The sequence below is a fragment of the Pan paniscus genome, chromosome 1 (assembly GCF_029289425.2).
Source record: "Pan paniscus chromosome 1, NHGRI_mPanPan1-v2.0_pri, whole genome shotgun sequence".
Classification (NCBI taxonomy): domain Eukaryota; kingdom Metazoa; phylum Chordata; class Mammalia; order Primates; family Hominidae; genus Pan; species Pan paniscus.
This window is the reverse complement of record NC_073249.2, coordinates 89,831,310-89,849,750: the sequence shown is the minus strand read 5'-3', so window position 1 is coordinate 89,849,750 and position 18,441 is coordinate 89,831,310. Positions and strand designations below refer to the sequence as shown.

Below are 18,441 nucleotides of genomic sequence, written 5' to 3'. Positions count from 1 at the left end.
CCCTGACTTCCCACTTGGCTGACGCCTGTGTTCCCTTGGAATCCCACCTTCCCTGTCTTGAGGCCCACCCTGCCCCTGCACACACCTCTCCCAGCAGCTGTCCCCTTCCTGGGCAGGCCTTAGCCCAGCATTTGTCACTGTGTGCCAGTAGTCTTTTTTCTTTATTTTTCTCTCCCAACAGACTTTGAGCTCCTTGAAGGCAGAGACCATATATTACTCATCTTTGTGTCCCCTGACCTGACTCCATAAGGACTAAAAGATGAAGCCATAAATCAGCATAGGAATGATAGAGTAACATCTCCCCTGCTGCCCCCCCAGAGTCAGCCAGTAAAGGGACCCACCCACCAGCCGGAGAGCAAGATCAGCATGGTGTCCTCAGGGCACGAGGCAACCCAGGAGTTAAATAACCAAAGCCACCACCTAATCCTAAGAGACTAACATGATGGATGCAGCCTGTTCACCAAGAGGCAGGTAGGAGTGGTGTTGGCGCCAGAAAAGCCAGACCGTATCTGTACACATGCATCCTCATTATTCCCTCCGTTGAATGGCACACCTGCCACCTCCATCCCCCTCCACAGCCAAGGTCTCCCCAGGCTCACTGTTGGCCCCAGCTGTCAGGAGTGACTGTTAGACTTCTGCCCCTGCTCCACTGCTGCCCCTCTCTCTGGGGCTGGATGGGTGCATGGCACCAAAGCTCTTGAGGGCAGAGCCTCCCCAACCCCATCTTCCCATCCCACCGCATGAGTCTCACAGGTGTTTCACTGGATGGCAGCGGATGCTGGTCGACTGCCCAGTGCCACCAGATGGCTGTGTTCTAGCCTGCTTCACTTGCCCTCTCTCTTCCCAGAGGGAAGCCCTCAAAGACCCCAGGCCAAGGGTCCAGGCGCCATCCCTAAGCAACCAGGCAATCATATCTGGGAGTGCCAGAACACACTGTCACTGGAGAGAGAAGCCACAGACTGGAAACCTAGCTTTCTTCTCTTGCCTGTCAGAAAAGTGTCCTCTGAGTTACCAGCAAGTCTGCTCTTTTCCCAGAGGGTGATCTCTTTTCTCCCCTCATGTTCAGGCAGAGATACCTGCTTGGAAGTCTCAGAGTTCCTCCAATGGTAACTTTCCAAGGAGGGAAAAGTCGACCCACACTACTACTTAGCCTGAAACATAGCTCTCCCTAGGCCTAGATGGGGAGGAATCATGCAGCCTGCCCACCCTGTGTTTTCCAATCCAGACCTATGACTTTTTATAGGCAGCAAGACATTTTACAGACTGCAAGCGAGGTGAATAAAACAGCCTGTTTTTGAAGATTTGGGAAGCAGGTAAAAGTCTAGGAGCTTGGCAGCTATGAGGTCAGAAAGGTCTTTGTACAAACAGTTTTGTAACTTAAAATAATTCCTACACTCCCAGGTCACCTCCCATATAGTCAGTCAGAGCCCAGGTGAGCTAAACCTTCACCCTACTCTCTGGGTTATCGTGTGTCCCAGGCCCGAGGCCGAGTTTGCCTTCAGCAACTCCCTCTTCCTCCAACTTTCTCCCTCGTCCCCCTCTCCCCTTACAGTAAACTTAGGACTCCAAATTTTTTGGAAGTGTAGCTCAGGATCACATTATAATTTTCATGGGCCTTAGCTACTCTGGCCTTAGAGAGCCTCACCTCCATAATTTTTTTTTTTTTTTTTTTTGTGACAGGATCTCGCTCTGTCACCCAGGCTGGAGTGCATTGGTGCCATCATAGCTCACTGCAGCCTCGAACTCCTGGGCTCAAGCAATTCTCCTGCCTCAGCCTCCCATGTATCTGGGATTACAGGTGCCTGCCATCACACCTGGCTAATTTTTTTTTTTAATTTTTAATTTTTATTTTTGTAGAGATGGGGTCTGGCTGTTTCCCAGGCAAAATGTAATGTAAGCTGGATTCCTTATTACATTCATTATTCTTATATTTATTTTTTCTTTGTATTTAAAAAGAACTTAAAATTAAAACATTTTCATGGGTCCCAGTAAGTATCATGGCCCCAGATGGTGTGCCTCCTGAATGGGTAGTTGGCCCAGATGTAACTCACAGCACCCCACCTGCTCAGAAGATGCACAAACCTGCCTGCGCCCTCTATCGGCAGCAGCAGTAGAGGCCTTCAAGGAAACCCAAGTCACTTTTTAGAGACTAGTGGCCCGTGGTTCCAGTGGCCTCTCTGCTTTGCCCTGACTACCACAGACAACCCTCAAAATAGCCGGAATACCCTGGTCTAATCAAACCAGTCCTTGAATTGTTGGTTCCTGGATCCAAAGGTTTCTCCAACCCTAGACATTACAGGATATGGAGTTGCAATGGGATTCTATCATCATAAAATTGCATTTCCTTAAAAAACTATCTGGAAACCTTAGGAATTTGGGGGAACAGAAATTAAATTGTAGTGTACAGGTGGATGTCAATAGAAAGGTAAAATTAAATTTACATTATAAATGAGGATAGACCCACAACACTTTGAATTATTCTTTCAGCTAACAATTTATCAGAGCAACCGACATCATAAGGTCAAGTATTCATGAATTCCCATTCCATTAAAGCCTTCACTTAGCAGCCTATACATGTATTCGGTGAATATGAATGTTCCCAATGAAAATATTTGCCTAATAAATGAATCGACTAAATCAAAACATTAAAACTCTGTGGTTGAAAAGTTATGAAAACATCCATATTTAATTATTAAATTATATTTTAACTACATCAATCAAATCATTACTTAAACACATCATTTGCTGAAATTTTGCACACTTATTCTAGAATACTTTTATAAACAGAAAAAAATAAAGATAAAAGTTTCAAATAAACTGGATTATTTAGCCTGCTAAATTACAAAGTGAAGGGTTGTTTTGTATTTCATCGGTTTGATAAATTTGAATAGGGACATATCACATTTCCCCAAGTGGGGAGGGACACACCTGTAAAAGATTTAGAACAGGCATGTCTTGTTTTACATAAGTACTTGTATTATGAAATTGTAAAACATAATCAGAGAACCAAATAACTTGGCCTTTTAAGTCCCATTTTTAAAATGGAAACTTGGACTAGTTAGTACTTTCCAAGCATTTTTAGTTATAAAAATGCCTTCGTAAAGTGAAATGGTCATAGTTAATAATGACAGTTAATCTTTGTGTTTTTACATATTGTCTCATTTCATCCTTACAACACCATATGATCAGTGTCATTATGTTACAGCTGAGGGAAGTGGGGCTAGACGAGGTTAAATAACATACTCAAGATCACACAGCTAATGAATGAACCAGAACTCAAACCCAGTTGTGTCGAACTTCAAATCTCATGCCCTTCAATCCTTCAGACTCCTCTCTATGAAGTGAAAGGGGAGGTTTTGCCAATTGAATAGAAGTTAGGGGCTCCTCACAGCCCCACTAACTCCACTTCTCATCCAGGGAGCTCAACTTGAAAAACATCCCTTTTTTCCTATTAAAAAAGATTTCAAGTAAGAGTTTTGCCTTTATAGCAGGTCGAATAACTCTTGATTTGATAAAACTTTTATCAAGCTTAAAATACAATTTTTAAAATTCTCATAGTTCTTTTGTGTCTCCCAAACAGATCCAGTGATTCCCAGAAGTCTGCAGACCCCACCCCAATTAAGAAATTCAAGCAAATTTCAGACAGGCGGCCACATGCACAATAATATGGCATATAGTGACATCTATTGGTCAATTGTGATATTGCATCCAACTTCCTTTCACAGGGAATTTAACAGGAGCTGGTTGATGTGGAATTATACTAGTCTCAGGTATAAATCAAAATAAGAAAAACTCCTTTCATACAGAGAAAGCAGAAGGGAGATCTTGGAATCTCCATGTTCAGTTAAAGGTCTGAGTCCTAGTCCTGATTTTACCATAAATAACTTGGTATAGACTTGGTTAAGTCACTTGGTCTCAGGAGCCTCATCTTCAATCAAACAGGGTCACGCCCTCTCAGAGGCCCTCAAAACACTAAAGGACACCCTCAGGGCCCTCTAGGAAAGGCAGAGTCAAGTGAGTGTGGCTACTGTCTTCACTCCCACATCTAGGCACATCTATTTTTATCTTTTCATACGCGAATTCTCTTCTTAAAAGTTTCAAAAATATTTTGTTTCTACTATTCGGACCTGGTCAGCCCACGTCAACATTTACTGTACCCAGCACATTTTAGGGTCCTGTACTAAATCTATTCTTGTTTAGTTTTGTTTTGTTTTACAGGCAGGGTCTCACTCTGTCGCCCAGGCTGGAGTGCAATGGCATGATCACAGCTCATTGCAGCCTCAAACTCCTGGGCTCAAGCAATCTTCCCACTTTGACCTCCCAAGTAGCTAGGATTACAGGCATGAGCCACCAGGTCAGTCCGATGTACCGAATCTTTGTAATCTACAAAAATAGGAATCTAGCTCCCTTCCCTTTAAGAACTTACAATTTAGTTGTGGAATAAAACAAACACATCATCTACTCATTCCTTAACTAAGCATTTTTGTCAAATCAATTGGAAGATTTTCTTCCATGAGATCATATCTCTGATTTTATAAAACAAGTCAATGAGAGAGAGAAAATTCTTTTTATAGTCAATCTTGCTGGAAGGCATCTTTACCATAAAATAAATGGAGTCTCTTGGGAAGAATTCATGATGCAGTTGAGATCCACTGTCATCACTATGTAACAGTGTTCCTTCTCATGGGAATTGGATGAGATTAAGAGACTTTGTGAATATTCTCTGTTGTGCTTAAGCAAAGTTTATAAGGCTCTTGGTGTCCCAACCAAGAATACAGGCTTTGTATAGGCAAGAAGGGGAGGCATAAGATATCTGTAAACTTCCCACTAAAAGCTCATCTTCACTTAGAAACCAAATTGTTTGATTATTAAGCATTTCTATTCAAGAATAGGGAGAAATTTACTCCTCAATGATCCAAATAAGGTAATAATGTCATAAATAATGACTGATTAAGCTTACTCTAGCCCTGAAACTCTCCTAACAGTTTTACCTCATTTAATTTTCACATCTCTAAAAAGTACATTCTATTTTTATCATCATTTTAGAGAAGAGGAAACTGAGGCACAGAGTTATAAAATAACTGAGGAAGTTATAATTAGCTAACTCCACTGATCCAGATTGCCTGCCCTTGCGAAAGTTGTAAAAGGAGGTCATAAAAATACCCCTCCCCCACAGGCTACCGGTTACCCCCAAGGACTTTGCTGTAGGCACAGCCTGCACCCAGCTCTGGGCTCAGGGACTTTCTGGACAATTGCACAAGGTCAGGAGTGGCATGGGCAATGCCTGAATATTGCCCAGCCTTTTATGTTAGAAAAAAAAGAAAAGAAAAAGAAAGTGAAGTTCTTTAGGCCTGTCTCTGTCTCATAGCACTCTGCATAATCTGTCTTATTGTGGTCAAAATGCAATATGTACACTACTTTAGAAGCTTATCAAATCAGAGATGTTCTCTTGCTCAGGTTGGGCCCGACTGAATGATATCGGGGCAAAGTGATGAGAGTTTCAAGACTCCAACAGACATAAAAGAATAAAAGAGTTATTTCATTGTCCCATTTTTCCTCTACCCTAGAAAGTCCAAGAAACACTTGATTGTAATGTGTACAGTTTCCAGATTTTGACCAAAGATAAAGTTATTTTCAAATATCTGAGAAATCTAAGACCACGTTCCCTACCCTACCTTCCCCCTGTCCTCAAGTTAAAGACCCATAGACCACAGCCAAGCCCCTGGGGAAAGCTGGATAACTCTCAAAGGGGAAGTATTCTGACCTTTCAATTATATTCCCAATAATGAGGATGATAAGCTTGAGTCCCCCAATCATAACTCACTGCCATCTTAGACCTGCTGAATGGACAGGTCTGCTCTGACAGATACATTATGAGGCACGCAAAGAACAAAGAGCCTTTCTCTGAGGAATTTCATAATCACTGTGTCTTTTCTTCTCCTTCCTTTAATATGTGTAATTTATCTTCTCTTGGAAAGGTGCATATAAATTTTAATGCAATTTGCTTAAGAACAATTAACAAAGTCACAATTTGAGAATCCTATTTGTTTCCCAGGAGAAAGGGAAACATCTGAACTGCATGCTGAGTACTAAGGAGACTTCAGGCCCTTAAAGATGAATTTAACTAGAAGGTATCCCTGATTTGTCAGGCCCTTAAGACAATAAAACATATCTGTGTGATCATAAGACAGCCCCATCCTTCAACACTGACTAAAAAGCCTTAGGTGACATTGAACAAGCAGGCACATATCTCAGGACTTCAAGATTAGAGAGAAGGAGCCCTCCATCTCTAGTCAAATAAAACACTAGTCACAGAATTTCTGTAAAGGAAGAGTATTAAGGACATTGTCCAATCTCCAGTTCTACGTACTTTCCCCTTCCACAATGTGTTTGGCAAACGGTCAGACTCCCTTTCTATTGTCCAGAGGCTAGGAGGAAAAGATTATCTTATTCCACATTAGAAACAAATGCTTATCCCCCAGGTGGCTATAAATCCCAGGTGTCATTCAGGCAGTTTCCCTTGTAACCTGCTGATGCAGCTGAAATTTTCTCAAGTATGGATTGGAAAAAAGAAGCTGCCTATCCATCTCTACCCTCCTTGCTAGGCTCTGGGAGGCATGCTGAATGCACAAAAGGCCCACTTTTCAACTTGAGAGTCAATACAAGTGGAATAGCCAGTGTTTCCAATTCAGCATGACAATCTGAGTCAATGCATTTAACACTCTCCCTTCGTAACTTGCAGCTGAAATGACCTACGCAAAAGAAGAGGACAAACACTCCACTCCTTGGTGTGACGGGACCAGAGATGAGTGATGATCATAAGACTGTCATTTTGTTGAGGGCAGTGTCAAATTCAAACTCCACCACCACCTTGAGAAGGAAACAGGTGCTGGAGCTCTCAAGGAGGGCCGGGTGGTCCCAGGGATGCTCAAGACTTGTTCACAGCACAGAAGGCATGGAGAATGGAGCAGAGGTTCTGATGAGGTTTGCTCTTGGGGAGGGCCGCCATGCTGGCTGGAGGGGTACTGCTGCCTGCCCCGGTGGGCTTCAGCTGCTGTGACAATCCCAGGAGGAGCCCTTCAGCCAGAGATGAGGCTGCCTACCTATGGCCACCTCTCTTCTTAATTCTCATACACCATGACACTTCTAAGGTGGTTAAGGTCAAGAAAATATAAACTTATTTCCTGTGCCAAGACTGAAAGGCTTTCACAGGGATGCACAATCTCTGAGAGAACACTTACCCATTCCCATGCTGGACAGGCATAAGCCTTCCATTGTAAGGATGAGAAAATGGAGGAAAATGACCACATATAGAAATAATGGGGCCAATATGAGGAGTGCCAGACAAACTTAATAAAATAATATTTATCTGGATTTATTCTAGCAAACATTGACTGTCAAAGATAAAGAAAAAAGGCCTGTAACCATCCAGGCTGAAAACAAAACAGAACAGGCTATTTACACTGAGAAATAGCAGATTTCTCCTCAGCAACCTTAAATGCAAAAATGTCATTCAAAGGCAGACGAGATAATACATGTGTGTAAGGAATATATACAGCAGTGTAAATAAGTGTGCCTCAGCTGCATAAGTCAGCATGGATGGCTCATATACACATAATATTGGGCAAAAAAGGGTATCATTGGGCAATCATGCCATATGATTCTATATAGATGGTCCCTGACTTACATTGTTTTGACTTTACCATGGTGCAAAAGCAATATGCATTCAGTACACTCCTGATAAACCCATCTGATTTTTAACTTACATTAGGTTTGGGTTTATCAGGACGTAATCCCATCATAAATCAAGGATTAGCTGCATATGTGAAGACTAAAAACAGCCAAACTAAACAACATGTTGTAAAAGGATACATATCTAAGAAGCGAAACTATCAGCAAACAGCAAGGATATTTTAACTTGAAACTCAGGATAATGGTTTTGTTTGAGGAAGAAGAAAAATGCAATTGGAAAACAATTGCTAGGCACTGATGATGTTCTATGTCTTAAGCTAAGTGATGACTATATGGGTATTTATCTTATTATTATCCTTTAAACTGTACAAATGCATGTTATACACTATTCTGTATTTATAATATGCTTCACATTAAAATTGGAAAAAAAAAGTAGAAAAGAAAATAATATGTATTAATCAGGGATCTCCAGAGACATAGAACCAAAAAGGTATATATAGAGAGAGATGTACAGAAAGAGATTTATTATGAGGGATTGGCTCATGGGATTATGAAGGCTGAAAAGTCCCTCAATCTTCTTGAGTCCCACAAGCTGGAGGCTCAGAAGAGCCAGCGGTATAGTTCCAGTCCAGGCCCAAACTCCAGAGAATCAGGAGAGCTGATGTCTGAGGGTAGAAGTTGGATATCCCAGCTCAAGAAGAGAGAACATCTGTGTGCAGCTGGGTGGGAAAAAAATTTTAAGATAAAAAATAAATTAAGAAAAAAGAAGAGAGAACAAATTCACCCTTCTTGCACCTTCTTGTTCCATTCAGACCCTCAACAGTTTGGATGACACCTGCTCACACTGGTGGAGTGGTCTTCTTTGCTCAGTCTACTGATTCAAATGCTACTCTCTTCTGAAAATAACCTCACAGACACACCCAGAAATGTTTTACCAGCTATCTGGGCATCCCTTAGCCAAGTCAGGTTGACGCATAAAATTAACCATCACAATACATAAACAAAAAATTAACTTTTTTAGAGAATTTTTAAAAATACCAGTTAATGCAATTAAAGAATTAAGTATGGTCAGCAGTAGAAATATTAAATGAAGTATGTTTTAAGAAAAAAAAAAACTTCAGCTGCTGCTTTAGTTGTGTTGAAAATAAATTTTCTAATAAGAAAAAAATGACAAAGCACCAAAAAGAGAAAGAACAATTACAATAGACAAATCTCATTTATGAAAACAGATAAAAATTCCTAATTGCCTTTTAAAGGCAAATTAGATTAAGAAGTATATTATTAGGGTTTATTAAGTAGTGTTAGACATTGGTAGGATTCATAATAAAAATACATACATGGCTTAAACTATGTGAAGCATATGAACTCTTAGAAAAATCTCTTATTATAATGTATTAAATTTAGAGAAGTCACAGGATAATATCAATAGATGTTGAAAAGTCATTTGGTCTGATGAAATTCCACATATATTACTGATATTAATACAAAATCAAAACATCAGAGAACTATAAAAAGTATACTTCCTTGACACAATAAAAAAATGCTTACTTCATACCTAAAAGTCAAGCACAAGGGGCATTCCCATTAAAATTAGGTACCGTATAAAGATGCCTGCTATTATGAGCCTTGTGTTAGTCAAGGTTCTTCAGAGAAACAGAGCCAGTAGGATATGAGAGGGGATTTATGAGGGAATTGGCTGCTCACATGACCACCCAGGCAAAGTCCCATGACCAGCAACCTGTAAGCTAAAGAGAACCAGGGAACTCAGAACCAGGGAAGCTGACCGTGCAGCCCCCAGTCTGGGGCCAAAGGCCTGAGAGCCCTGGGAGGTCACTGGTGCAAGTCCCAGAGTCCAAAAGCCAAAGAACCTGGAGCCTGATGTCCAAGGGCAAGAGGAGGAAAAGTCTCCCACTCCAGAGGAAAGACAGCAGAGACAGAGAATCTGCTGTCTTTCTCCTGTTTGTTCCAACCAGGCCCTCAACCAGTTGGACAATGCCTGCCCCCATCGAGGGCAAGTCTTCTTCTCTCAGTCCACTGACTCACCCACCAATCTCTCCTGGAAACAGACACACCCAGAAACAAACCAGCCATTTAGGCATCTCTCAATCTCCTCATGTTAAAAATTAAAGTTAAAATTAACAGTCAAAATCATTATTCAAAATGTGAGAAATTTTTAGGCAACTGTAATAAGGCGAGAAGAAAGAATTAGAAAGTATATATTTTGGAAAGAGAAGATAAAATTATAATTTTTTGCATGATGATATAATTACTTGAAACCCCAAGAAAATTAGCCACAAAACAGTTAGTACTAATTAGAGAATTTGTGTAATGTGTCCAATTGCAAAATAAATATACAAAACTTAATAGCATCCTGAAATGCCTTCAGGGATCAGGCAGACAACAAAAATGAATAAAGTACACTGGTGGGGAACTTTCCTGATGATAGGAAGCAATTGCCTCCCAGATCCTGCACATTTTTGTCAAGGGAGACTGTGAGTCTAGAGTTGCCAGATATTCTGATTTTTAAGGAGAATTTGTAAAAACAGATTCTTGTATAAAACTTTCTGATTTTTAGATGCAGATAACTAATTCAAAAATATTCTGAACTAAATATATTCATAGGCTAGATATGGCCATGGGCCTCCAGTGTGCAACTTTTGATCAGTGCTTTCCTTTATAATTAATCTGCAAATATAGCAGAAGTAATGTGAAATGGTATAAAAAATTGATTAATCTTTGAATAGTGAATCATTTGAAATAAATTAAATTAAATTTCTACTTCTTGTATTATACCAAATAAAGTCTACAGGGTAATGATTTAAAGCAAAAAATGGAACTAAACAAGCAGTAGAAAATATATATATAGGTAAGTATTTATATAATTTCAAGTTGGGAAATGCTTTCTTAAAAATAACAACAACCTGCTGAATGAAAGAAAATATTTGCAAACTATTCATTTGACAAGGGACTAATATCTAAAATATACAAGAAACTCAACTCAATACCAAAAAAAACAAATAATTATATTAAAAGTGGGCAAAGAATCGGAATAGACATTTCTCAAAAGGAGACATACAAATATACAATAAGTATATTTTTAAAATGCTTAACACCACTAATCAGGGAAATGCAAGTCAAAATCACAATGAGATATCACCTTATCCCAGTTAGAATAGCTATTATCAGGGGAAAAAAACAAATGCTGACAAGGATGTGGAGAAGGGGAACTGTTATACACTGTTGGCGGGAATGTAAATTAGCATAGTTACTATGGATAAGAGTATGAAGATTTCTCAAAAAACTTAAAGTAGACCTACCATGCAATCCAGCAATTCCACTACTGGGTATTTATCCAAAGGAAAGGAAATCAGTGTATCAAAGGGGTATCTGCACTCCTATATTTAATGTATGACTATTCACAATAGCATAGATATGGAAGCAAACTGTGTCCATCAAGGGGAAAATGGATAAAGAAAATGTATATATACACAATGGAATACTATTTGGCCATAAAAAGGGGGATGAAATCCTATTATTTGCAGCAACATGGATGGAACTAGAGGTCATTATGTTGAGTGAAATAAACCAAGCACAGAAAGACAAATCACTCATATGTGAGAGCTAAAAAATTTGATCGCAGGGAGTTAGAGAGTAGAATGATAGATACCAGAGGGTGGGAAGGGTGTGTGTGTGGATGGGGGGGATGAAAAGAGGTTGATTAATGAGTACAAACAAACACTTAGATGAAAGGAAAAAGCTGTAAAGTTTGATAGCAGAGTGGGGTGACTATAGTTAACAACAATACCTTGTATATTTCAAAATAGCTGGGAGAGAAGACTTGAAATGTTCCCAACACAAAGAAATGATAAATGTTTGAGATGGTGAATATCCTAAATGCCCTGACTTGATCACTACACATTCCATGCATGTATCAAAATAGCACTTGTACCCTATAAATACATACAAATATGTATCAAAAAATAATGTCTACAATAACAACATTTTAAAAATAGCAACAGAGAAATCATAAAAAGAAAAACTGGCCTAAATTACATATAATTTTTAACCATTTCAGAACAAAAAATAAAAGGCCAATGGCAGACTAGAAAAAATATTTAAAACACATAGACTCAATATCCATTTATAGAGATACTGGTCCTACAAATCAATAACAAGCATCTTCAGAGAATATTGAGTACAGGATATAGAAAAGCAAGTCATTAAATTAGAAATGCCAATAGCTAACAAGTGTAAGACAAAAACATTCAACCTCACAAGTAATCAAATAAATACAAATTAAACCACTGATGAGATACCATTTTCCCTGCCGATTTGACAAACATTTTTGAAATTGTTTTTGAGACCCAGTGTTAACAAAGGCATTTATTTTTGGTAGAAGTAGACATTAATTCAGCCTGTAGAAAAATTTGGTAATATGTGTCAGAACTCTTTGACTCAGCAAGTCTACTTCTCAAAGTTTAGACTAAGGAAATAGGAATATACTGTATACAAGGATTTAATTGCAAGGATATCATTTTTTTTTTTTTTTTTGAAGCATTGTCTCACTCTGTCACCCAGGCTGGAGTGCAGTGGTACAATCATAGCTCACTGCAGCCTTATCTCCCAGGCTCAGTCTCCCAAGTAGCTGCGACTACAGGTACACACCAGCATGCCTGGCTAATTTTTGTTTTTTAATAGAGACAAGGTATCCGTATGTTTCCCAGGCTGGTCTCAAACTTCTGACCTCAAGCAATCCTCTTGTCTCAGCCTCCCAAAGTGCTGGGATTACAAGCGTGAGCCACCACACCCAACCGGGATGGCATTATTGATACACTAGCAGAACACAAAAACAAAAACAAAAAAAACAGAAACAGTGCGAACACTGATAAATAGCTAAATTCATACATTCATACTGTGAAATTCTTGGCGGTCATTTAAAGTCTGCAGAAAGTCTTGAAGAATATTTATTATTATTAAAAGATAGGGGCCCAGCTGGGCACGTTGGCTCACGCCTATAATCCCAGCACTTTGGATGCCAAGGCAGGTGGATCACTTGAGGCCAGGAGTTTGAGACCAGCCTGGCCAACATGGTGAAACCCCATCTCCACTAAAAATACAAAAATTAGCTGGGCATGGTGGTGTATGCCTGTGATCTCAGCTACTCAGGGGGCTGAGGCAGGAGAATCACTTGAACCCGGGAGGTGGAGATTCCAGTGAGCAGAAATCGGGCCACTGCACTCCAGCCTAAGTGACAGAGTGAGACTCTGTTGAAAGAAAGAACGAGAGAGAGAGAGAGAGGGAGGGAGGGAGGAAGGGAGGGAGGGAGCAAGGAAGGAAAGATAGGGACTGGGTGCAGTGGCTCACTCCTGTAATCCCAGCACTTTGGGAGGCTGAGACAGGCAGATTACTTGAGCCCAGGAGTGTGAGACCCCCCTTGGCAACATGGTGAAATGCCATCTCTCAAAAAAAACAAAAAACAAAAAAACAAAAACAAAAACAAAACTTAGCTGGGTATGGTGGTGCACACCTGTAATCCCAGCTGCCTGACACCCTGAGGTGGGAGGAACACCTGAGCCCAGGAGGTTGAGGCTGCAGTGAGCTATGGTTGTGCCACTACACTCCAGCCTGGGTGACAGAATAAGATCCTGTCTCCAGAAAAAAAAGAAAAAAGAAAAAAAGAAAAAGAAAAAGAAAAGAAAGAAAGAAAGTCATAATACATTGCTAAGTTTTTTTAAAGTTTATTTTAAATTAAAATGAATAGTATGACTCCAAACTCTACAGTATATATACAATGATCTGGAAGAATACAACCTTAGATATTAACAGTGGTTATCCCTGGATGGTGGAGTTATGATTATTGTGTTCCAAATTTCCTATTTAAAAATTTTGCTTCTGTTTTACTATAAGGAACATATTGTTTTGATAACAAGTAAGATTTTTATTTTTACTTAAAAAATAAAGCTGGGGTCCTCAGGTGGACTAACTGACTGTTACAGTTACTTAGCTATATTAGAAAGAGCTGGACATAGTTCTTATGGCTGTTTACTCTGTGTGTGTGTGTGTGTAAATATATATACCATATATAATCAGTAAGCCTACCTTTCTACTTATGTTTTGCTTGGACTGCTTTAAACCAAACGCATATGCCAAAAGCCAATAAAGAGATCCACCCCAGACATATGCAAAATACTACAAGAGAGCTTAGGCAGGCTTTAATTTAACAATTAAAGGATTGTTAAAATTAAAATTTTATTGCAAATAATCTACAAAGCTGCATGTAGTTTATTAGAGTTGCCTATAAGTATCTGGTTTATCTATGACCACTTAATATAGTTAATGGACCTTATACATATATATACAGGCTCAGAAAGAGACTTAATGGCAGACTTGGCCGTCCTTCCATGCCCAGTTAACAGGGGATGGCTCCCAGCCCCTCAAACACACAGAAAGACAAAATTAGAGAGATTTTGCCAACAATTTAAGCAAGGAAAAATCTACAGCTGTAAAGTGTGTAACATTTACTAGACTAATATGAGAATAGATTCATAAACAACACAAGTGTCCAAAATAAACTATCATATAGAGAAATTACAAACATCTATAAAGAACTATAAATTAAGAGCCCAAACTTTGGCCGGGTGCAGTGGCTCACACCTGTAATCCTAACACTTTGGGAGGCTGAAGCAGGAGGATAGCTTGAGCCTAGGAGTTTGAAACCAGCCTGGGCAACAAAGTGAGACCTCCTCTCTACAAAAAATCAAAAAGCAAAAATTAGACAGGCATGGCAGCATGCACCTGTGGTCTTAACCACTTGGGAGGATGAGGCAGGAGGATCGCTTGAGCCCAGGAGGTCAAGGCTGAAGTTAGCCATAATGGTATCACTGCACTCCACTCCAGCCTGGGCAACAGAGTGAGACTCTGTCTCAAAAAAAATTTTTAAAAAAATCCCACACTTTAAAAATAATACAGCATTTCTCTGACTTAACTGACTTCTCCCCAGTTTCCTTTGCCCATTGCTGCCCAGCTAGATTATCTAATATTACAGTGCCCAGAGCTCGGTCTTAGGCCCCCCAAGCAATCTCACCCAGGCCCTTGTCTTTAAGCAACATTTATAATCTGGTGATTCCCAAATGTATATCTGACTGTCCCTCTGACTTCCTCACTAAGACTGCTGACATCTCACACTTGACACGATCGATTCCAAACTGTCTTCCTCCCTAAAACTACTCCTTCCATCAGTCTTCATAATTCAGTGAAGAACATTACCATCCATCTAGTTGCCCAAGCCAAAAGCCTAGCACCCACTTTGGATTTCCCTTTTCTTTTCCCTGACACCAAATCTGTCAACAAGTTCTGCCAGTTCTCTCTCCAAGATACAAAAATGCATGCTGAATCAACCCACTTCTTACCATCTCTAGTACTGTCACTCTTATTCAAGCCTTCACAGAATCCATTCTCCATTGAGCAGCTGGAGTGTTTTTCAAAAAATGTAATTCATATCTGCTTAAATCTCTTCAGTGGCTTTCGACTGCACATAGGAAAATAAACAAGCAAACAAAAAAAAAACCTCTGAACTTCTCACCATGATGCAATCAAGCCTCTGAATGCCCTTCTGCTACTCTTTACTCCTTGCAGATAATTCTCTAGCCACAAGAGCCTTTTCTATTTCTGGGATGCCAAGTTCATCCTACCTGAAGGCCACTGCACTTTTTGTTCCCTTTGCCTGAAAGCCCCCCACTCTATTCCTACCCAAACCCTATTAATTAGTTTTTAAAATATTAAGAAATTGTGAATGTGCCTTGAGAGCATGCTGCGTGTAAGTGGCAATCAGAAGACTTGAGTACTAGTCTCGCACACTTTTGAAGATAGGACACCTGCTCTAAACCAATATGATAATGACTTTGGTCAACAACCAAGGTGATTCCTTGGCTCATGATTTCCCCTTCTCTGGGACAAGTCCCAACAGCTCACTCCTCTCTTGTTAATTTAAAACCCAAATATAGAGATCTGGAAACGAGGTCACTGGAGTTGGTCACCTGCTGTGGAAGTCCCCAAACTGTCCAATCTCTTGCCTCCCCAGACTTCCTTGTTCAGTTCTTTCCAAGGGATTTATGGATTGTCCAGTATCCTTTAAGTCCTTTAGCTAAAGTTGGTTTCTGTAACTTAAAATTGAAAAGAACGTTAGAAGAATCTCTTCTTAATTGTCTGGTTAGCTTCCTAGAACTCAGCTTTACAGAACCATTCTCTTAGTATTGGCTACCCCAGGGCATCTGTGGAATCTAAACTCAGCATGGATATTGACATATGTAGAACAACTTAATATTCATCTTCCCCACCTCATATTCATGCGTGCACATGCATGCGTGTGCACATGCATGCGCGTGCACACACACATATTCTCTCTCTCTCTCTCTCCCCCTTTCTCTCCCCACACTGCATTCTTTCCAAGTCCTCTCATCACCCTTTGTACTTTTCTCCAGCATCCACCAGGCTGGATTTGTTCTGCCTTGATGTTTTCTCACAGTTCATCCTTCCACTGCATGCTGGGCTCCCAATATTTGTTATAAAATTAGGAACCTTATTTATGTATGTAAAGAGGGCTTCTGCATGCACAATCAATAAATGTGAGCTCAAAATGAACCCTTTCTCTCCTAAGAGGCACTCACTTCCCTTGCCTTTCCTGGGTTATCTTCTATTTCATTGTCCCTAGTAGCTATGTTCTAATCACCAAGGCAGGGGTTTTACTTTTTGGAGGTCAGAGAACCCTTTGAATGCTACAGACACATTTTACAGAAAAAATGCACACAAATACACACACATTTTGCACACAACCAAGGTTTATGGGCTTCTGATTAAAACCACTTTACCAAGGAAAAGACTTCTGTGACCATCCGCCACCCCCATACACACACACCACTAATTCCTACCCTTCACTAGCAGTGACTCATCCATGCCTTTGCTGCCAGACACCAGTAAAATAAACCTGGCTCCTCTCTCCTAATATTTGTTATGTTGAGAGATAGAAAAACAAAAACACAAAGCATCCCCAACAATTATAGGCAGTTACACTTAAGACCCATTAAAAGTGTCCCCCATTAGAACACTTCCCCAGGGCAAACACTTTATAATTTCCTAGATTACTAGTTTAATGCACAAGTTACGTTTTAAATGCTTTTCTTTACAGGGAGGCATTCTTGGACCCTGGCTGAGATTAGGAAACAGCCAAGGCTTAGCAGCACACTTACCAAGAATTTCTTAGGTGGGTTATTTTCTGGGAAGATTATCACAGTGAATAATCTCATCTATTTTACTGTCAATTTCAGAGGGTGACATTTTTGGCCTTGTTCTCAGTTCTAGAGATATTGTCAAGTTGAAACTTGCAGCTTCTTATATGCTAACTCTATCTTCTAATTAGAAAAGAGGTTAGAAAATGTTGGAGCTTTCTGGGTTGCCTTCCCCAAGCTAAATTAGAGTCTACTGAAGAAAAGGAAAGGTGGAGAAGAGACAGAAGGACCAGGTGGATGCAGTAGAGAAAGAACCATACGATCAAAGGCAGGTCAGGGACTAGACAGAATAGTCTTTCTATCCTACCAATGCCAGTGGCTCATGAATGGCCCCAAGCCCCTAGGACTTCTCTTAAGCCCAATCTGACTCCCCATGGAGTCATGGATGCATTTATTTTGTCTGATGAATTGCTTTTCATTAGAGTCAACATGGAATAGAGCAGGATTTCTCAATGTAATAGACTGAATGTCTGTGTCCTCCAAAATTTCAAATGTTGAAAACTAGGATCCTTTTCTTGCCTCCACTTCCTTGTTAGCAGGGACCCTAAGCTCTACTCCCATTGCCCTCAGCCACCCACCCTCAACCTTGATCGGGACCTCCAGGCCGCACCTGACCGTCAGCAGGGCAGTGCAGCTCAGGTGGGTCCAGGGCGGGGCCCTGTTCAGCCTGAGATTCGGGTCTCGAAGACACATGGGCCCCTCAACTTTGCCAAATGCTCCAGATGGCAGGTCCTTGGCCCACAGGCCTACAGGCCCATCTCAGGCTGGCAAGCATCGCCCCTGCTCCTTCTTCCTTAGGCCTTACCACTAAGCTTCTTTTTCCACACAGCCATCCAGACTGAGGAAATGTAGTCACCACAGGACCCAGAAATTTTGGAGCCAGGTGAGCCACAGCCTCTGCCGCATCAGCAAGCACTGAAAGCACCCAGGTGGCCGTGGCAATGCTGGCGGCATGCATCACCACAGGATCGACTTCAGCAAATGTCACCCAGGTTACTTTAGGAAAGTTGGTATGAGGCATTACCACCTAAAGAGGAACCTGAGCTTCTACCCAGCTGTCAACCTTGAGAAATTGTGGGCTTTGGTCAGGAAGCAGACACAGGTGAATGCTGCTAAAAACAAGCCTGGAACAGCTCCCATCACTGATGTGGTGCCATCGGGCTACTACAGAGTTCTGGGAAGGGAAAAGTTCCCAAACCAGCCTGTCATCGTGAAGGCCAAATTCTTCAGCAGAAGAGCTCAGGAGAAGATTCAGTGGGGGGAGCTTTCTCCTGGTGGCTTGAAGTCACATAAAAGGACGTTCATTAAATGTTAACAACTGCTTTAAAGAGAAAAGGAAAGGGAAAGGGAAGGAAAGGAAATAAAACTAACCCCCAAGGTAGTGGTATTAGAAGGTGGAGACTTTGGGAAGTGACTAGGTCATGAGGGTAGAGTCTTCCTGAAGGGGATTAGTGCCCTTACAAAA

At 40.6% G+C, this 18,441-nt stretch overlaps 1 pseudogene; it reads right to left on the bottom strand.

Moving 5' to 3' along the window:
• LOC100978098 (Fc receptor-like protein 6) overlaps window positions 1–17,669 on the bottom strand; it is a 49,540-nt pseudogene extending 31,871 nt beyond the window's left edge.
• Window positions 17,670–18,441: the final 772 nt, after the last annotated feature.